The 22267-nt window shown below is 48.4% G+C and overlaps 1 pseudogene; it reads right to left on the reverse strand.

Annotated features, from left to right (window-relative positions):
• Nucleotides 1-13794: 13794 nt before the first annotated feature.
• On the reverse strand, nucleotides 13795-17213 carry LOC123134404 (GDSL esterase/lipase At1g28600-like; annotated as a pseudogene).
• Between the last annotated feature and the right edge of the window lie 5054 nt (nucleotides 17214-22267).

Below are 22267 nucleotides of genomic sequence, written 5' to 3' on the forward strand. Positions count from 1 at the left end.
GCACAACCCATACTGCCCCGCCGCGTCTGGCCTCGCCGGTAGCTAAACGCCAGTGGTTAGCCCCGGTTTGACCAGGGATTTGACCTCCCCTGGGTCTATGGCTGGTGGGGCCCAGCCCTGCTAATTAAGCTAGCTTAGGGCTAACTAAATTTAGTTAGTTTAATTAACCACTGACACGCGGGACCCACTGGTCAGTTTGACCTGGACCGGGCCTGTTGAATGGTGACGTCACAATGACGCAATGATGACGCAGTAAAGAATTTTCTAGATTTAAATTTATTCAGAAAATTCCAGAAATTATTACAAACTTCAAAAATTCATAGAAATCAATCTGTAGCTCCAAATGCAAAGTGTTATATATGAAAAATGATCAGAAAAATCCAATCTATCCATCTGTATGGGTTTCATGCATGTTTGAACAAGATAACTTGCTGTTTAGTGCAAAACATGATAAAGCACTATTTAAGATCACATATGGGTTTGTAATTTGGATCTTTGGTTCAAAATGGTTCAAACTCATCTGGTCATAGTTGCAATAGCCCAATACACTCATTTTCCATGTCTCATGCATGCATCATATTGTTGCACATTGTTTGGTGTTGATTGTTTCGGTGCTCCCTGCGGCAGGTTCTGCCCCCGAAGAGTATCGCGAGTATCCAAACGAGGAGCAATACCAGTCTACGGACCCACAAAGCAAGCAACCAACCAATTCATCATATCGATAATACCCCACGTTCTCGCTTCTGCTCTCTTTTACTGCATTAAGGCAATGTGTTTCAAACTGCTGTGTGCTACAGTAGTTGAACCCATTTCCTCTGCATGACCTGTCATTGCCACAGTATCTAGATGAAACCCACTAGCATGTGTAGGAGTTGAATGAGCCATGTGTATGTGTTTCCTACCTTGCTATGCTTGGTATGCTTAGAGTCGTGTCAAATCTGGTTCATCTGGGTGATGGGCTAGAGTGAAATGATCATGTCAGAAAAGAGAGTAATGTGTTGAACATGATTTGGTAAAGGTATCGATGAGAGGCCATGTAGGAGTACATGGTGGGTTGTTTCATTGGAAGCATCCTTAAGCACTGAGATCTGTATGTGTGATTTAAGAATCAGCTACTACCATGCATTGGGCCCGAAACCAATGGACCCTCTCGGCTTCTTAACCACCCTAGCCCTCTGTCCAGGAGTTGCAAGTAGTTTCTTGTTTTTGTAGTATACTGGAGGTTGTGGGCAACGCTGACCCTCGGGGTGGGCTGTGATGCGGTAGGTACGTGGCACGGTGTACCGGATGTCCGTTTGGTATCTCGAGAACCCTGCACACATCGTTTGGGGCTGTATGTGGAAACCTCGACCGGACTCCCTCGGATGGAACCTGAATAGGCGATAAACCTGGACTAGAGACTTAGGTGTTTAGGTAGGCTGTGGCCGACACCCACGTTGGGCTTCCGCTTGAAGGTTGCCGAGTACATGTCGTGTAAACAACGGTAAGTGGTGAAAGCGTGTATGAATAAGTACACCCTTGCAGGGTTAACATCATCTATTCGAATAGCCGCGTCCGCAGTAAAGGACTACTTGGTTGCCTATACAGTTCATAGACAAGTAAATGGATACTACTAAAAGCCTCAAGATAAGCGTGATTGCCGAGGATGGCTCTTCCGTAGGATGACGGAGGTGGATCCCCGGTAGTGTATTGAAGTGGTGTTAGTGGACTCGAGTGCGCAAAACAATTACAAGTTGGTGTCTCGTAAGATAGCTTAGCCAAGAGTCAAAGCTGGCTTGCTGCAATAACCCCACCATCCCTTCTTGATAATGTGCATGTATGTAGGATCTGATGTAAGTCTTGCTGAGTACCTTTGTACTCATGTTTGCTCAATTTACGTTTTACAGAAGACGATGCAACCCCTTCTGATGGGTTCTTCATAGATGTCGATGTCGATGAGTAGGCTGAAGCCCAGGTGGTGATCCTGAGATCGCGATGGACCGTGTAGGATAGCCAGGGCTTCCTCAAGCCTCTTTTATTTTCTAGATGTCTGTACTCAAACATGTTACTTCCGTTGTTGGCTTGTATGTTTGTATGACTTGAATGCTGGGTCTTGTGACCCGTACTTGCGCGTATGATATGTATGGCTCTCGGAGCCTTTAAATAAAGTACTTGAGTTGTAGAGTCATGTTGTGATGCCATGTTGTATTTGCACATATCGAGCATATTGTGTGTATGATTGAAATGCTTGGTATGTGTGGGATCTGACTATCTAGTTGTTTATCCTTGATAGCCTCTCTTACCGCGAAATGTCTCATAGTGCTTCCACTAAGCCCTGGTAGCTTGCTACTACTCCGGAACACTTAGGCTGGCCGACATGTGTCCTTCTTCGTTCCTGTGTCTGTCCCTACGGGGAAATGTCACCCGATGACTACCGGAGTCATGTTAGCCTGCTACAGCCTGGTTTACCCGAGCCCTGCTAGCCCAGTTGCTACAGCCCGGATTCACTTGTTGATGACCGACACGTTTGTTGCTGGGTCACGTATGCCTGTCCCTGTAAGTTAGTGCCACTTTGGGTTCACGACTAGTCATGTCAGCCCGGGCTCCTTGTCATATGGATGCTAGCAACACTATCATATACGTGTGCCAAAAGGCGCAAACGGTCCCGGGAAGGTAAGGCGACACCCGTGGGAGTGATGTGCGTGAGGCCGCAAAGTGATATGAGGTGTTACATGCTAGATCAGTGTGGCATTGAGTCGGGGTCCTGACAGCGTTGGTATCAGAGCCGGACTGCCTGTAGGTTCTTCAAGCCAAACTGGTCGATGTTGAGTCTAGAAATGCTTTAGTTATATGTAGGGGAATTGATTGTGGGATGGAACGTAAGGCTCTTTTTACTCCTTTACCTCATGGCATTCTGATCTGAGTCAGTCTATTCTTTCCATCGGGGGTTAAGGATTAGGATCTCTTCTCTCTATCAGGTTCACGTGTTACTAATCAGTAGTACCTTATAGGATTGATGGATACAAGCCTAGTTAAGTTATACCACCTCATTATGTTGATAAGTTGAACCAGAACCCTGATATGATGTTGTTGAGTGGTTTTGCAAACTATTGTGAATGTCTCAAATCTTTTTCTATTTACAGCCGTTGTGTTGTCCGATTTCTCCTAGAAATTCTAATGTCTTTGCATTACATCGTGTTTCAGATGGCCTCCCACACCCAAAATCAAGTGGTTCGTTTGACTCGGTGCCTCGATGTACCTGGTCACACTGCCATGCTGGTCCGCGTGATGATCGAAGCTGGCTATCGATGGTATCCTGAGTATACCTTTGAGGAGCAGTATCGAGATTTCAATCAGAGCCAATACCTTTGCACAGCCAGGATATACCCTTCCTATCCTGGAGCCACTGAACCCCTCCATTGCTCATATGGACTTGGGGTTACCATCTAGATGTTCGTGCAGGACGCTGCTTACTCGATGATGACTATTATGCGGGCTAGGCTTGCCTTGCTTTGGAACACTGAGTTCTGCTATATGCCAGCATCACTCCCTGGGGCAGAAGGTTACTACTCGGCTATTTACACCGACTCTGCTCATGAGGATTCGCTACTCCGCACTACCACAAAGTTTCTTGAGGATAAGGACCGCGAGAATCGTGCCTTGCGATTGGAGCTTTTCAACACTCGATCTGATCACTGGCACACTCTGACACGGTTTGCACCTGCTGTGCGGGCTGAGTATATGGATATGCGGGATCTGTACCCCGTGTGGTCTGGTCTGCCGGATCGTATGGATTGGCGTGATGTAGGAGGCATCACTCCTCCCTGTGGACCTCGTCTGTCGCCGTTTGTTGGACCAAGGCCACATCCGAGTCCTTATGGACCGCAAGCTCCACAGGATCGTCTGTTTCCAGATGATCACGTCCAACTTCCAGGACATGGGAGTAATCTCTATGAAGATTACTACGGAGATGTTTGAGCTGATGGTAGCACCACTAGTATTGTAATAGTTATATCATCCACAGTACTGCGTGACTCGTGGGATATAACTTAGTGTGTACCAAATTCCGGAGGTGTGGAAAAATAATGTATAGGAGCTTGGGATGCCTTCGATGAGATGTAATCTTCCTTTCACTGCAGTTGTACTCAGTTTGGTCTTGTACTAAACCTTGTGTGGTGTGTATGATGATGGAATAAATGTAGCAGTTTCTACATTTACCATGTCATACGGATGATCATCTTGCATTCCGAGTTATCCCTTACATTCTGCACTTCTTTGTCAGGATTTTGTCATCCTTGTCTAAACCATTGTCTTGTTTTCCTAGGATGGTCAACACCCGCAACAACCCTGCTGCCCTGGAGCAGGCTGAAGGCAGTGGGGCTAGGGATGCGAACCTACCTCATCCTCCTTCTCTGGCTGAGGTCATGCTAGAGGCCGAGAGGAACAAGCGGGAGACTAACCGTTTGCTGGAAGGCATAAAATAGAACACAACACTGCACCAGAGGAACAACTTGGTGTCTCTGAGCGACTTCATCAAGTTACACCCACCCACCTTCCATCACTCTATCGAGCCCCTCGACGCTGATGATTGGCTTCGCAGTATTACCCACAAGCTACGTTCTGCACTCGTAGCCGAAGCTGACAAGGTCACTTTTGCTACCTATCATCTTGAAGGCCCCACCATCTCTGGTGGGAGAACTATGAGGCCATGCGCCCAGCTGGCCAGGTCACTACTTGGGCAGAGTTCAGTGAGGCTTTCCATGAACATCACATTCTGGAAGGTCTTATGGATCACAAGCGTGAGGAGTTCTGCAGTTTCACCCAAGGTAGACTCACTGTGGATGCATACAGCAGGGAGTTCGGAAACCTAGCACGTTATGCAACTGAGGAAGTTTCCACCGATGCCAAGAAGCAGGCAAGGTTCCGCAAGGGACTTAGCCCCGAGCTTCGCCGTGATCTCCGTCTGCACGAGTGCACTTCCTTCCAGAAGCTTGTGAACAAGGCTATCAGTGCTGAGACAGGTCAGACTGATTTCGAAGCAACACGCAAGCACGGCTGTGACACTGGTTCCTCATCCGGTTCTGGCTCACAGAAGTGCCGGGTGTGGGTGCCTAACACCGCCCTGCCACCCAGGGTCACACCGAGGCCATCCTTTCAGGCGCCTTGCCCAACTCAGCAGTATGCACCAGCCAAGTCTTATGGTGGATCAAGCAACAATGCTCCTCCACGCACCAGCACTGTGATGTTTCAAGTGTGGAGAACCGGGCCACTACATGTGTGAGTGTCCCCGGACCAACCCCAACCCCAACCAGTCTGGAAAGGCTGTTGGCCGTGGCAAGCCAACAGGGAAGGTGTACTACACCAAGCCGGCCACCGCTGCACATGGCCATGTAGCTGAAGAGGCTCAGGATGATCCTAACGTCATTCTCGGTATGCTCCTTGTTAATTGTCATCCGGCATCTGTTATTTTTGATAGTGGAGCATCTCATTCATTTATATCCGAAGGCTATGCTCGTTTGCATACCACCGCATTTTGTGATATGCCCACCTCCATGGTAATTCAAACCCCGGGATCCAAATGGCAAACCTCTAGAGTAAGCCATGGGAATGAAATTCAGGTTGACAGACTTGATTTCCTTTCATCCTTTATAGCTCTCAAATCTTCGGATATTAATATCATCTTGGGTATGGACTGGATGTTACCAAGATTGATTGCTTCTCTAGGACTGTTCAACTTACCCATCCATCGGGCGAGATAGTCAATGTCTTGACCCGAGTAGCTAAGAGACATCTATATTCTCTTAATGCCAGTCCTTTGCCAGACCTCGAAGACGTTCCGGTAGTCCGTGACTTTCCGGATGTTTTTTCAGAAGAATTGCCAGGTGTTCCACCTGACCGAGATGTCGAGTTCGTGATAGATCTTATTCCAGGAACTGTCCCAATCTCTAGGAGACCCTATAAGATGGCACCACTAGAACTAGCCAAGATTAAGAAACAACTCGACGAGTCCTTGAAAAAGGGTTTCATCCGTCCTAGTTCGTCTCCATGGGCTTGTCCCGTCCTCTTCGTCAAGAAGAAGGATGGTACGGATCGGATGGTTGTAGACTACGACCCGTCAACCTGGTCACACTAAAGAACAAGTATCCGCTCCCCAGGATCAACGATCTGTATAATCAGCTCATTGTATCCTAAGTCTTCTCTTAAATGGATTTGAGGCTGGGCTACCATCAAATCCAAATCAAGAACGGGGACATTCCCAAAACGTCCTTTGTTACTCGTTATGGCCAATACGAGTACACCGTCATGTCCTTCGGTTTAACCAACGCCCCAGCCACTTTCTCTCGGTTAATGAACTCAATCTTCATGGAGTATTTGGACAAATTCGTCGTGGTTTACCTCGATGATATACTCATCTACTCCAAGAATGAGGAAGAACATGTCAAGCATCTAAGGCTTGTGTTGATGAAACTTCGAGAACATCGCCTTTATGCCAAATTTTCTAAATGTGAATTTTGGTTGCCAGAAGTGACCCATCTAGGCCATGTAATCTCTAGTATGGGTATTGCTGTAAATCCCGAGCGAGTTCAAGCCGTTCTTAATTGGACTCCACCTGAATCGGTCAAGCAAGTTCGGAGTTTCCTTGGCTTAGCGAGCTATTGTCGCCGCTTTGTCGAGAACTTCTCCAAAGTTGCTAAACCTCTAACTGAACTCCCCAAGAAAGATAAAAAGTTCGAGTGGACCCCATAGTGCGAGCACAACTTTCAGGAACTGAAAAGACGCCTGACATCTACTCCCGTACTGGTACCACCAGATTTTTCCAAGGACTTTGCTATCTATTGCGACACCTCGCGACAAGGACTAGGTTGCATTCTCATGCAAGATCGTCACGTAATTGCTTATGCTTCACGGCAATTGCACCCACATGAGGAAAACTATCCTACACATGATCTAGAGCTTGCAGCTGTAGTCCATGCACTCAAAACATGTCAACATTACCTCCTCGGTAATCATTGCGAAATCTTCACCGATCACCAAAGTCTGAAGTACATATTCACCCAACCGGATTTGAATCTCAGGCAAAGACGTTGGGTCGAGTTGATCACAAATTTCCACTTAGGAATAACTTACACCCCAGGAAAAGCCAATGTCATGGCTGATGCACTAAGTCGTAAATCTTATTGTAACAACCTGATGTTACAACAAAGTCAACCACTTCTCCATGAGGAATTTCGGAAGCTTAATCTTCACATTGTTCCTCAAGGATTCCTTTCCACCTTGGTGGCGAAACCTACCCTTACGGATCAGATCATCAAAGCTCAGAAGGCAGATCCTGGAATATCCCGTATCAAAAGAAACATCAAGAAAGGAGTTACAGATTGTTTCTCCATTGATGATCAAGGAGTCATATACTTCGGGAACCGCCTAGTGGTTCCCAAGGTGCGAAACCTGAGGCAATTGATCCTTAAGGAAGCTCATGAATCCCCTCTCACCATTCATCCCGGAAGTACCAAGATGTATCAGGACCTACGCCAGAGGTTCTGGTGGACTAGGATGAAGAGGGAAATTGCTCAGTATATTGCTAACTGCGACGACTGTCATCGTGTAAAGGCAGAGCATCAACGGCCTGCTGGCACCCTTCAACCTTTAGCTATTCCTGAATGGAAATGGGACAAAATTGGTATGGGTTTCATCACCGGTTTTCCCAGGACCAAGAGAGGGAATAACGCTATCTTCGTCGTTATCGATTGTCTTTCCAAAGTGGCCCATTTGTTGCCTGTTCGCGAGAGTATAACCGCTAGTCAGCTAGCAGACTTGTATATCTCCCAAATAGTGTCTCTCCATGGTGTTCCATTGGAAATCAACTCGGATCGAGGAAGTCTCTTCACCTCTCGATTTTGGTAAAGTTTCCAAAATGCTATGGGAACTCGCCTTTCCTTCAGCACCGCCTTTCACCCTCAATCAAGTGGTCAAGTAGAGCGCGTCAATCAAATTCTGGAAGACATGCTTCAAGCTTCTATTATCTCATTCGGAATGAACTGGAAGAAATGTCTTCCATTTGCCGAATTTGCTTATAACAACAGCTATCAATATAGCTTGGGTAAAGCTCCTTTTGAAGTTCTCTATGGACGAAGGTGCCGAATGCCTCTTAACTGGTCAGAAACTGGGGAAAGACAATTCTTTGGCCCGGATATGATCCAGGAAGCAGAAGAGCAAGTTCGCATCGTTCGTGAGAAATTGAAAACAGCCCAATCTCATCAGAAGAGCCAATATGATCGCAAGCATAAGGCCATGACTTCTGAAGTCGGCGAGAAGGCTTACCTTCGGGTTACTCCTTTGAAGGGAACCCATCGATTCGATATCAAAGGCAAATTGGATCCTCGCTATATTGGACCCTTTCGCATTCTTGTCAAACGAGGAGAAGTTGCCTACCAACTGGAACTACCTCCGCACCTCTCCAGAGTCCACGATGTCTTCCACGTTTCTCAACTCAGGAGTTGCTTCTCGGATCCTATCCGTGGAGCGGACCACGAAACGCTTGATCTCTAAGATAATCTCACATATCGGGAATATCCCGTTCGTATCCTTGATCAAGCCAAGCGTACCACTCGATGCCATAATATCAAGTTTCTCAAGGTTCAATGGTCGCACCATTCTGAGAAAGAAGCAACTTGGGAAAGGGAGGATCGTCTTCGACTCGAGTATCCCGCCTTCTTTCCGGAGGATCCTAAATATCGGGACGAGATTTTTCTGAGTAGGGGTGAGTTGCCACACCCTAGCTAGTTCATGAATTAGAGTGCTTGCATCATATTTATCTTTCATCAGAAACTAGAAATGGGGATGACAGAACCCCTAGCACCCCTTGAAACCAACTAGGGTTTACTAGAAATATTTTCAATGAACCTGAAATGCCCTTCTAAAATGTTCATCATCTCTGCCTTGGTCTTAAACCACTGCCGAAAATGATGCACAAATTTCTAGGTCATCCTAGGGTCACTGGATTAAATCATTAGTTATTTGAGTTTGGGCATTTAAATAATATAAAATATTTCAAATGCTCAAATAATACCAAACTAAAATGTTCCATGTTGGATATATTCCAGACAGTGGCCATGTGCAGTTTGGTGATTTTTGAAGTTGCCTAAGTATTTTTAGAAAATGCAAAAAACTTACAGAAATAAATAAAAACAGAAACTAAATAAGAGAGAGAGAGAGAGAGAGAGAGAGAGAGAGAGAGAGAGAGAGAAAGGCCAGAGGCAACTTACCTGCACTGGGCCGGCCCACCTGGCCCGTGCCAGTCACCACCCACCTCTGCTAGTACGCAGAGGAGGGGGCGGTGCATGCGCGCCGAGCTCGCCACGCAGCTCCCTACTCGTCTGTGTTGCCTGGATAGTGCGGCGACGCCTCGAAACGCCTCCTCGGTGTCGCCCCGACTGCTCCGACACCTCACTTTCCCTCCTGCCATCTCTCTCGCCCTCTCTTCGCCATGGCCGACGCAGCCGTGCTCGCGCTGTCGTGAAGCTCGCAGCCACCACCGTCCACTCGTCGCCCCGCCGTGTCCAGAAGCTCTGCCGTCGTCCGCTTCACCGAGCCAGCCGAGCCCCGAGCGCTCGCACGCCTTGGAGATGCCTCCCCGACCCCGCCTTCACCGCCCGTTGCCGTAGATCCCCTCGCCGCCTCGTCGCCGTATGACCTCCTCCGAGCTTGCCGTTCGTTCCCCTGGAACGGTCGTGAGCTCCTGCCCCTTTTCCCCCTCTCCGTTCGCCCTGCCGCGCACCACAGTGACTGCACCGAGCTCGCCCGCCCCGCCGCCGCCTCTGCACATCGCCGTCGTGGCCACAACCACGCTGGCTTGAAACCGAGCATGCTACCGCACTCGCTGCATCCCCAGGAGCCCGCAACACCACTCCATGCACCTCGTCGTGCCTCCTAGCAACGAGCCCGAGCTCACCCAAGCTCCGGCAGCCGCCAAGCTCATCGCTGGCATCGTTTCAGGCGACCCCGAGCTCCACCACCACCACCAATCAATGCGCCTTGCTCCCAGCTACGCGTAGGAGCACTCCGCCGTCGATTTGGTTGCCGGAGTGCGCAACCCGCACTGCCCCGCCGCGTCTGGCCTCGCCGGCGGAAAAACGCCGGTGGTTAGCCCCGGTTTGACCAGGGGTTTGACCTTCCCTGGATCTATGAGAGGTGCGGCCCAGCCCTGTAATTAACCTAGGTTAGGGATAACTAAATTTAGTTAGTTTAATTAACCATTGACATGCGGGACCCGCTGGTCAGTTTGACCTGGACCGGCCCTGTTGACTGGTGACTTCACAGTGATGCAATGCTGACGCAGTAAAGAATTTTCTGGATTTAAATTTATTTAGAAAATTCCAGAAATTGTTACAAACTTCAAAAATTCATAGAAATTAATTTGTAGCTCCAAATGCAAAGTGTTATATTTGAAAAATGATCAGAAAAATCCAATCTATCCATCTGTACTGGTTTCATGCATGTTTGAACAAGATAACTTGTTGTTTAGTGCAAAATATGATAAAGCACTATTTAAGATCACATATGGGTTTGTAATTTGAATCTTTGGCTCAAAATGGTTCAAACTCATCTGGTCATAGTTGCATTAGCCCAATACACTCATTTTTCCATGTCTCATGCATGCATCATATTGTTGCACATTGTTTGGTGTTGATTGTATATCGGTGCTCTCTGCGGCAGGTTCTGCCCCCGAAGAGTATCGCGAGTATCCAAACGAGGAGCAATACCAGTCTACGAACCCACAAGGCAAGCAACCAACCAATTGATCGTATCAATACAACCCCATGTTCTCGCTTCTACTCTCTTTTACTGCATTAAGGCAACGCGTTTCAAACTGTTATGTGCTACGGTAGCTGAACGCATTTCCTCTGCATGACCTGTCATTGCCACAGTAACTAGATGAAAGCCACTAGCATGTGTAGGATTTGATTGACCCGTGTGTATGTGTTTCCTACCTTGCTATGCCTGCTATGCTTAGAGTCATGTCAGGTCTGGTTCATCTGGGTGATGGCCTAGAGTGAAATGATCATGTCGGTAAAGAGAGTGATTTGTTGAACACGATTTGGTAAAGGTATCGATGAGAGGCCATGTAGGAGTACATGGTGGGTTGTTTCATTGGAACCGTCCTTAAGCACTGAGATCTATATGTATGATTTAAGAATCAGCTACTACCATGCATTGGGCCTGACACCAATGGACTCTCTCGGCTTCTTAACCACCCTGGCCCTCTGTCCAGGAGTTGCAGGTAGTTTCTGGTGTTTGTAGTATACTGGAGGCCGTGGGCAGCGCTGACCCTCGGGGTGGGCTGTGATGCGGTAGGTATGTGGCACGGTGTACCGGATGCCCATTTGGTATCTCGGGAACCCTGCACACATCCTTCGGGGCCGTATGTGGAAACCTCGGTCGGACTCCCTGCGGATGGAACCTGAATAGGCGATAAACCTAGACTAGAGACTTAGATGTTTAGGTAGGCTGTGACCGACACCCACGTTGGGCTTCCGCTTGAAGGTTGCCGAGTACATATCGTGTAAATGGCGATAAGTGGTGAAAGCGTGTATGAAGAAGTACACCCCTGCAGGGTTAACATCATCTATTTGAATAGCCGCGTCCGCAGTAAAGGACTACTTGGTTGTCTATATGGTTCATAGACAAGTAAATGGATACTACTAAAAGCCTCAAGATAAGAGTGAGTGCCGAGGATGGCTCTTCCGTAGGATGACGGAGGTGGATCCCTGGTAGTGTATTGAAGTGGTGTGTAGTGGACTCAAGTGCGCAAAACAATTACAAGTTGGTGTCTCGTAAGATAGCTTAGCCAAGTGTCAAAGCGGGCTTGCTACAATAACCCCACCATCCCTTCTTGATAATGTGCATGTATGTAGGATCTGATGTAAGTCTTGCTGAGTACCTTTGTAGTCATGTTTGCTCAATTTATGTTTTACAGAAGACGCTGCAACCCCTTCTGATGGGTTCTTCATAGACGTCGATGTCGACGAGTAGGCTGAAGCGCAGGTGGTGATCCTGAGCTCATGATGGACCATGTAGGATAGCCAGGCTTCCTCAAGCCTCTTTTATTTTCTAGATGTCTATACTCAGACATGTTACTTCCGCTGTTGGCTTGTATGTTTGTATGACTTGAATGCTGGGTCGTGTGACCTATACTTGTGTGTATGATATGTATGGCTCTTTGAGCCTTTAAATAAAGTACTTGAGTTGTAGAGTCATGTTGTGATGGCATGTTGTATTTGCACATATCGAGCATATTGTGTGTATGATTGAAATGCTTGGTATGTGTGGGATCTGACTATCTAGTTGTTTATCCTTGGTAGCTTCTCTTACCGGGAAATGTCTCCTAGTGCTTCCACTGAGCCCTGGTAGCTTGCTACTGCTCCGGAACACTTAGGCTAGCCGGCATGTGTTCTTCTTCGTTCCTGTGTCTGTCCCTACGGGGAAATGTCACGCGATGACTACCGGAGTCCTATTAGCCTGCTACAGACCGGTTTACCGGAGCCCTGCTAGCCCAGTTGCTACAGCCCGGATTCACTCGTTGATGACCGACACGTTCGTTGCTGGGTCATGTATGCCTGTCCCTGTAAGTTAGTGCCACTTTGGGTTCACGACTAGCCTTGTCAGCCCGGACTCCTTGTCATATGGATGCTAGCGATCACTATCATATACGTGTGCTAAAAGGCACAAACGGTCCCGGGCAAGGTAAGGCGACACCCATGGGAGTACCGTGCGTGAGGCCACAAAGTGATATGAGATGTTACATGCTAGATCGGTGTGGCATTGAGTCGGGGTCCTGACAGAGGCCCGCGTAATTGTTGGGCCCGACCACGTCCCCATTGCAAACCATTTCATTGCAGTGGTCGACATTGTCGCTGCCCCGAAGCCGCCATGGCATAATCAATCGAAGCAGTGAACGTGGCAGTTGACCGCATGGATGTCGCCCGCGCGTTCTTAGCTAGCGTCGAAGCGGAAGATGATGCCTAGCACTGTGTACTTCTATCACATTTTACCTATGTAAATATGTTTTATTATTTCGTTAATTAAGAACATATGAACATATGTTTCTTTATTATTTACTGTCTTTATGTATGTTTTAAATATTTCATATGATGGGTGGAGGTCAACGTGCAACCTGAAAAACTTTCTACTATTGAAATCGTGCGAACATCATCACACACGACTTCTTAGATGTAACTTTTTGTGATGATAAATATATCTCACACGGTCTGTTGTAAATTGCACATGATACATTCAAAAGTTTTGTGTGATATGGTTCAAGTCATCACATACAATTGTTTCAATACAACCGTGTGTTGTGTAGCACACACGGTTCATTTAGCCAAAATGTATGTGATTGTTTAGTTCGTCGCACACGCGTCCTTCTATGAAGTTGTATACATTTTTCTTCCCCAATCACGCGAGATGTGCTGGCGATTGCACACGTTTTATTTCCAAGGACTCATAATCACACACAATTTATCGTTTTCGTGTGCGATAAAGGAGCCTTAACAGAACCGCTCTGCACTAGTGCAGTGCATTCCATGATGCCGCGATAGTAGGCCTTTATGTTTTGGGGTTGTAACACTTTAGGGGTTGCTACACAAACCTTAAACTCTTTTCCCATCTTATAATCCATGAATGAGGTAAAAAATTGCCTTTGTTAAAAAACAATGTATTCTTTAGAAAAAAATGTATAATTTACGAACTTTTTTCAGTTACATCTACACCACCAACAACTCAATATGTGCGCGTGTATATGAGCGCTTGTGTCTGTACTGATGTTTAAAAAAAAATCTCAATATGTGCTGTCCGGACCTTGTTTGCGTTTTCTTCGTTGATGGCTCATTACAATCCCCTCAGCATGGCGTGGGCAACGAACCTATTTGCAGCCTCCGTGTAATGGATCCCATCCCACGAAACGGACATCGACGGATCGGCGCACGCTGTTGCCGCCGGAGTGCCGCAGAAGAAGGTGAAGTTGAAGTTGTACGGCCCCCCGCCGCCGCCGCAGCACGCTGCCAAGGGCATGCCGCCGAAGCCTGCCACAGATGCAGTACATGCGACGCGTGTCAAGAAAAACAATATGGCATTTAAGAACCGAAACCGATAGCATGCGCATCAACTGGAGAGGGGAACCGCACCGTATTTTCTGGGCCAGGAGACGACTGCGGTGATGGGGCGGTACAGATCGGCGTAGTGGATGGCCGTGCCGGGGTGGTCTCGCCGGAGCTGGCAGAGCATGCGCTTCAGCGCGCGGTTGTGCAGCTGGGCGAGCTGGTTGAACCGCGTGATGCAGCTGGACGCCCGGTCGTAGTAGTCGCCCCCGCCGCCGGGTAGCAGGGCCAGCAGCTCCGGCTCGCAGCCCATCGGTATCATCCCTGCCACCACCATCGTCCGCGCTCCAACACCGATCGCGTCCTGCATCATACAACGAGACAGGTGAAATTGAAAATTAATCAGTTAGGGTGGGGTGTGGTGAGCTGAGTTGACCGGCCGGAGTACTCACGGTCAGGACCGAACAGATGGCGCCGACGATGTGCGGCACCAGACTCTGCACCAGGCCGATGGTGCCGTTGCCGAAGACGGCGACGAAAGAGTAGTCGTTGAATCCGATCTCTCCCAGGTACAAGAGGGAGCTCGCCATGATCTTGCGCTGCCCTGTAACATACAGCCCTCCCCTAATCAGAAGTTTTTAGGACTCGTTGCGGAACGCGAACTCGTCATGGACCGTATTAAAATGTGAAATGACGGATCTCATGAATCAAGAATCATGGTAGACTATAGCATGTTGGAGTATAATGTCGTTCGGCTCTTTCCCTTATATCGGTCTTTTGGTTGCATTGGCTAGAGCATGCACTTCTACATGGTATCGGAGCCAAGAGGTCTCGAGTTCAAGACCCGGCTGGCGCAATTAAATTGCAGCCCACTTTCGGTCCACGTTTAGGCCTGAGGGAGCGACACGTGAGGAGGAGTGTTGACGTATAATGTGTTGCATAGTCTCTTCCTTCAGATCGGTCTGATGGGTGAACTGGTTAGGTGCATAAACTTACAACCAAGAGGTTCAGGGTTCAAAACCCAGTAATCGCAATTAATAATTGCGGTCTGCCCCCGCTTCCGCTGCCCACGTCATATAGCTTCAAAGAAGTATAGACGTGAGGGGGAGTGTTGGAGTATAATGTCGTCCGGCCCTCTCCCTTAGATCGGTCTTTTGGTTGCATTGGCTAGAGCATGCACTTCTACGTAGACTACGGAGTCGAGGAGCTGCAAAACACCATTGAACCAGCTCGATCCCTCTGCTCTGCAGGAAGGCCGGGTCAAGCGCCGTCGCGCCGCCCACCGCGAAGTTGGCGCCGTGCAGGAAGTCGACCGCGGTCTTGCCGGCGAGGTACGGCGTCGGTGGCGGCAACCCCAGAGACTCCGCTGCATCCCCACAACACATAATTGTTTTTTTTAGAAAAGGAGGACGACCCCCGGCCTCTGCATCTGGGCGGTGCATACGGCCATTTTATTAATTATTGACACAAGACCGTACAGAGTCATACAACAATAAGTCTAAAGCCACCAAAACAAGCAACAACTGTCGCTATCCCTATCTAGTTGATGTAGGGGCGCTGAAAGTCTGGGCCTAATACCAAACAGACCACGCAGCCAAACCTAAACATCTAAAGACTTGAGGTCCCACCCAGGACGCCTGCCCTGGTATGGGCACCCACCAGTCCGGCGTGCTTCTCAACCAAGACCCCTGCCGGGTATGAGGCCGCCGCAGCCGCCTGCCACCAATCCATCTTCAGAGCTGTACTGTTGCACCGACCTTGCCAGGCCTATCTGCCATCAACGCCACCATGACGCCAGACAGCTTCCACCTCCTGCACGAGTCCATCTCCGCGCATCAGACGCCGAGTCTCCACAGCGCCACGCCGCCGAGATCCGCCACCATCAATGTGTAAGATGAAGCACCGCTCCACCAAAGTCACCGTCCTCTAGTCCCTCGAGCCCGTGTGCACCTCCAAGAATGACGCCCCCAGGGGGGAAACGACACCAGCGAGCCGCCGTCATCCGATCTACTGATCTAGGGTTTCCCCCGGAGGTAGCAGAGAGTGGCCTTGAACTTCTCCACGACGATGCCTTCAGGAAGGGAACGACGCAGATAGCGTCGCCATCGTCGGCCTTGGCAATCGCCAATAGCAGGTTTTCACCCGGATTTGATCGAAGACCTCCATCCCTCGTGCACGGGTCGCCAAACCGCCGGGCACGCACCACCGGAACCACAATCCGTCGGCCAACCCCAAAGCGTTGCCGCCGCGAGGTCAGCTTTGGCTGGGGCGCCGACAGCCATCCCCGACCCCCGGCCCATCCCACCTCCTCCCCCCCCGGATGAAGAAGAAGAGGGGAAGGCCGAGGCCGAGGCCACCACTGCTGCGCCGACCCCTCCGCCAGCCGGCCACGGCGGAGGAAGCCGCCCGCAGCCCGCCCCAACCAGATCTGGATCGAGCCGCCGCCGTCACCACACCAGCCGAGCACCACCGAGGAGCAGCCCATCACGCCACCCGCACACCCGCGCACCAACCTGCGCCGATGAGGGGCCGCGCCGCGGCGCCCCGCGAGAACGCCATGACCAGATCCAGGTCGGCCGGCCCGTGCCAGCCCTCCCGAACGAGGCGATGAAGACGCCCCGCCACCGCCGGCGCCGGCCGGGCTTCGCCCGGGCGTGCCCTCTGGCGGCGGCGGGAGGAGGAGGAGGAGAAGAGAGGTGGAGAGGCGGCCGGCGGCTAGGGTTCCTCCCCTGCCGCCCGCGGGAGCGCCAGAGGAGGACGAGTCACATGAAAATTTTATTGAGAGACACACAAATAACACATAATTGTGAGCTTGTATCATCGGTACAGTAATGCAGGTCAACGCATGATCCGATCGGTGATTAAGTGATCTTTACCGACGAAGTCGATGAAGAGGCGGCCGTCGGAGGCCCTGCCGTTGGGCCGGCCAAAGTGGGTCTGCCCGTACGGAGGGTTGGTGAAGGGCCCCCCGGCGGTGACCGGGAGGATGGCCGAGTTGCCGGTGTCGGTGAGCGAGTCGCCGAAGCTGAAGACGCGGTCGTAGCGCGCGTGGCCGTGGCCGGTGCCGCCGGCGTACGCCTCTCCGGTGACGGCGATGAGGAGAAGGGCCACTGGAAGGAGGAGACGAGGAAGTGGCGCCATTGGGAGTTACAGGAGCCTGCGGTCTGTAATGGTGCTCCACTTCCGCGGGGCCGTGCTGCCGAACACGTCGATTTCTTGGTGTTTTGACTCTTGCGGTGGCCTGACGACGATGCTTGCAGCTTGCTTGTTGATTAGCTCGAGTATATGTTCCCCTGGTCTGGCCTGTGTTAGTTTTTATTTAATTCCTGGAGTCAACTCCAACATGATGATGATTGGATGAGCGTGGCAAGAGATGGAAAATGGAGGATTCTCGTTGGCCAAAGCGCTAACATAACATGCTCTGCCTCCAACTTCTGCAGATTTTGGAGCCGAGGGGTTCAATGAGTTAATTGCAAGGAAGTATCACATTTGGGGCACTTGTAACGGATCAGTACCACTATTCAAATTTTTTGCAAGTCAGTACCAAGATTGCGGCTAATCGTTGCAATATGTGCTAAGCGGCGTATAATGCTGTATCTGACAACCCGGCCCCACCAGTCAGTTGACAAGCCGGCGAACCGGTGCGCCGCTCGGCTGGCTAGGACCGACCCGGCTCGGTCGGACTTGGCTCGGTCGAACCGTAGCAGTTCTCTCCTCTCCCTCTCCCTCTCCTCGCGATGGCTAGTCCGGGCGGCGGCGTCGGCGGTGGCGGTGGCCGGAGCAACGGTGGCGTTCTGGGCGGGTACGGAGACCTCCCGGACTTGGGAGCGATGCGGACAGAGGAATCGAAATCAACGGTGGGGAGTCCACTTCGTCAGCTTACTACAGCAACGACGGCGAGGGCATGGAGGCGCCGCTGTCCATGAAGCAGCGGTTGCGGCTGGCTGAGATCTGGGTGGCCAATCCTACCATGAGCCATCACTGGAGCCATGGATTGGGTGGCCTGGTGTAAGTGCCCTCTCCTCTCCCTCTCTACTCTCTCCTTTGTGCCATGATTCAGGCTAGGGTTAGGTTTACTGAACCGAAAATATGCAATTTTGCTATCCATTGTAGTTTGGATGATGTTGTTTGGGATGTTAGGGTTCACTTCGATGCTCAACATAATTTGGATAGGAAGGTATGCAACTCAGATGTCACATTTTTAAATTTGTATGCACTGATGCGAACACAAGGATTTAACTTCAGTGATGAATTGTACCACATGGGGAATACATGCATAGGAGTGCAGAGAGAGCATGGCCTAGATTTGATAGACACAAACATCAAATTGCAACAAATTAAGAAGCAGAATGAGGACAGTTTAGTTCTGAACTTGTTAGTGAGGGCCACATCATTTGTCAGTACTGCACTCATGTTAGTGAGGAACAATTAGCCACAGTTTTATATCAAGAACCTGTTATGTATGATCTGAGAGATCCTTCTATGCTTGTTGTTAATGATCATGGTGTTGTTTTTTAAGTCAAAGCAGCAAAAGTAGTGCACTAGTACAACCTATTGGTATGTGCACACAAGAGAGCAGAAATGTCAGCAAGAGGAAGCTCAAATCTGTGATGGAAGAAGAGGAAGAGGAGGGATATAAGAGTAATGATGACTCTCGGGGGGCATGTGACAGTGACAACAACCCTTTCTGCATGAAGAAGTACATGATTGCTGAAGACACAGAGATAATAGAGGGAAAGAGGCTAGCAGAGGAAGAACTAGAAGAGGATGAAGATTCACATGAAGATTCAAATAAGGAACAACTACACTATGAGGGTGACACTGAGGTTGAGGAGTTGTTTGAGATTGAGGAGGATGAGGAGGAAGATTCTGACAAGGAGAAGGAACCACCCATGAAAGCAGCTGGTAAAAAGAGGCAAAAGCCGCCAGTTAGGAGAGGGCCCACCACTAGGACACATTCGAATGTGTTAGAGGACTTGAAACCAGATTTCTGACCATCATCAGATGAAGAAGATACTGGGTTGCTATTGGATAGTGAAGATGATGGGTAGGAACCACTAGCATTTGTCCTACCAAAAGGAAGGAAGAGTAGGGCCATGAAAAGGCCAGCAAGGATATGGTATAATGACAAACTAGAGCAACCACATCAACAGTTATGTATGCACATGTGTTTCAAAAACTAGCAGCAATTCAGAGATGCTCTGTTGAACTTGCACATTACACAGGCCAGAAATTTCAGGTATCATAGAAACTCATACAAAAGGATCATTGTTTGCTGCAAACAAGAGCATTGTCAGTTCTTCATAGTTGCATCAGTTATCAAAGGGGAGAAGACATTTGTAATAATAAAATGAGGCTGCAGCACACTTGCCCTAGCACTACAGAGACATCAAGGCTTAGTGCAAAGTGGCTTGCACAAACATATGAGTCACTGTTCAGGTCTGATCCAAACACAAGTATTTTGACTATGATTGACAACTGCAATGAGAAGTATGGTGTTGATGTTCCCAAGCACATGGCCTATAGGGCCAAAAACCTTGCTGTAGAGGCTGTTTTAGGAGAGCACAAGAAACAGTATCCCAGGCTGAGGGACTATGCTCAAACAATCATGGATACAAACCCTGGGAGTAGAGTTATAGTTACAACTGTAACTCCAAAACCTACTACAAGAATACCACATCTAGGACCAAGGTTTCATGCTATGTTCTTCTGCATCAATGGAGCAAGGGATGGCTTTCTCAGTGGATGCAGACCATTCATAGGTTAGTGACATGTTTTATATGCTTTATATGCTTTATTGGAGTGCTTTATTTAGTAGGTTAGTGACATGTACATCTTAAGTATGTTAGTAGTGTTATATAGTGTATAAACTTGCTCCTTGCTTTCATATGACATATATAGAATTGTGTATAAATTCTTGTAGTACGTTAGTGACATGTACAACTTAAGTATGTTTAGTAGTGTTATATAGTGAAAAAACTAGGTCCTTGCTTTCATATGACACATATAGAATTGGTTATAAATTATTGTAGATGACATATATATAGAATAGTCTGATAGTTTCATATAGTTACTGAATTCGGTCTTACAATATGCAATATAGGTGTTGATGGTTGCTTTATTAAGCTCACCACTGGAGCTCAAATACTTGCTGCCACTGGCAGATATGGCAACAACAACATTTTCGCACTGGCATTTGGTATTGTTGGACAAGAGGATACATCAAACTGGTGTTGGTTTCTTCACCAACTTAAGATATGTCTAGGAGGAGAAGGTGGACAATTTGGTCCTTATACTATCATATCTGATAGACAGAAGGTATGCATGCATTCTCTTGTTTATATTTATGCAAATTTGGTATTGTTGGACAAGTAGCTTGATATGCTATGTCAACAGGGCCTACTAAATGCAATTAATCAAGTATTTCCAAACCGCCACCAAAGATTTTGCCTTAGACACTTGTATGCAAACTTCCAAAATGCTGGGTTTAGGGGAGAAGATCTTAAGAAATGCATGGATAATGCTAGTTATGCATATAACCAACACAAGTTTGACATTGCAATGAATGATCTAAAAATGAGAGTGAGGAAGCTTGGAAGTGGCTGACTGGAATACATGCAAGATTTTGGGATAGGCATGCTTTTGACACAAATTGTAAGACAGACTTGGTTGTTAACAACGTATCTGAGGTGCTCAACAAGTACATCCTTGATTTTAGGAAAAAACCTATTAGGACTATGATTGATGGTATTAAGAATAAGCATATGGTGAGGTGGCATAGGAATAGAGAGATTGGAAAGGCAGCTCTATGGGAGATCACACCCCATTATGCTGAGAAGTTAGATGTGGAAAAGGAAAGGGCCAGATCATGTAAACCCATTCAAGCTGGTGTTAATCTATGGCAAGTAACCAGTGGGCAGCAAACACATGCTGTCAACTTGAAACTTCATACATGTGGTTGGAGATAGTGGGACCTAAGTGGCACACCATGCAACCATGCAATATCAGCAATTAACAAGGAAAAAAGGTTTCTAGAGGACTATGTGTGCAAATTCTTCAAAAAACCTTTTTACCTAGCAACATATGAACCAATGATATATCCTATTCCTGGTGAACATGATTGGACAAAGACAACATGACCAGACATAGAGCCACCTAAATTTCATGTGAAGAAGGGAAGAAAGAAAGAGAAGAGGATAAAGGGCAGATTTGAGGTTCCAAAGCCAAAGGAGAGTTCAAGAATGGCCGCTATAACATGTAGCAACTGTGGCTCCAAGGCCATAGGTACACCAACTGCAGCAAACAATTGAAACCAGAGGTGGCTTTGAGAAAAAATAAGCATGTGGTAAGCACCTTGTTAACTAGTACTACGTTTCATTCTCTTCATGTATTTATTGTATGTTTCATTCTCTTCATGTTTCCTTCATTTTTGCAAGGCATCTAGAAGATCAAGGAATGTTGATGAAGCACAGGTTGCACCTCCAAGAGCACAGGCTGCACCTGCTAGATCATCCAGGCTGCTCCTGCTAGATCACAGGCTGCTCCTGCTAGATCACAACATCCTTATGCAAGGCATGCTGCTGCAAGGCATTCAAGGCCTTTCTCTGCACCAAGAGCTGCTGCTGGGGCTTCCACTCCTGGTGCTTCCACTTCTGCTGGCCCTACACACTACAAAAAAAAGACACATCCGTGACATTTTGGGCCGAACGAAATTTTTTCCTGTCATACTTATGACACTTCTATGACAATAATTGTGACAAAACATGGTACCATCATAGATGTGGTGGGGTCCTACTTCTATGACAAAAAATCATGACATAAAATGGGATTTTCGTTCTGGGCGGGCCGGAGACGCAGCTGCATGACATTCTTTGGGCCGTCCATGACGGAAAAAAACCATGGTAGAAGCGACGGCAAGGAAAATATCGGCGTGTTCCCGATTACGGTGGGTGGTCGGGGCCGAGCGATGCGCGTTTCTCTCATACACGCACGCGTGTGGGTGCGAGGCGTTGGGCTCTAACTGAACCCGAGCGAGGCGTTGGGCTCTAACTGAACCCGAGCGATTGCACTGCAGGCTACGCGTTACTGAACCTGAGCAATCGATCGATGACTGTTAACTGAACCCGATCGAGCGATTCCTTTGCTACTGCTGCTAACTGAAGCCGATCGATGCTGCCTCTGGATGAATAGTGAGT

Source organism: Triticum aestivum, chromosome 6B (genome assembly GCF_018294505.1).
Source record: "Triticum aestivum cultivar Chinese Spring chromosome 6B, IWGSC CS RefSeq v2.1, whole genome shotgun sequence".
Classification (NCBI taxonomy): domain Eukaryota; kingdom Viridiplantae; phylum Streptophyta; class Magnoliopsida; order Poales; family Poaceae; genus Triticum; species Triticum aestivum.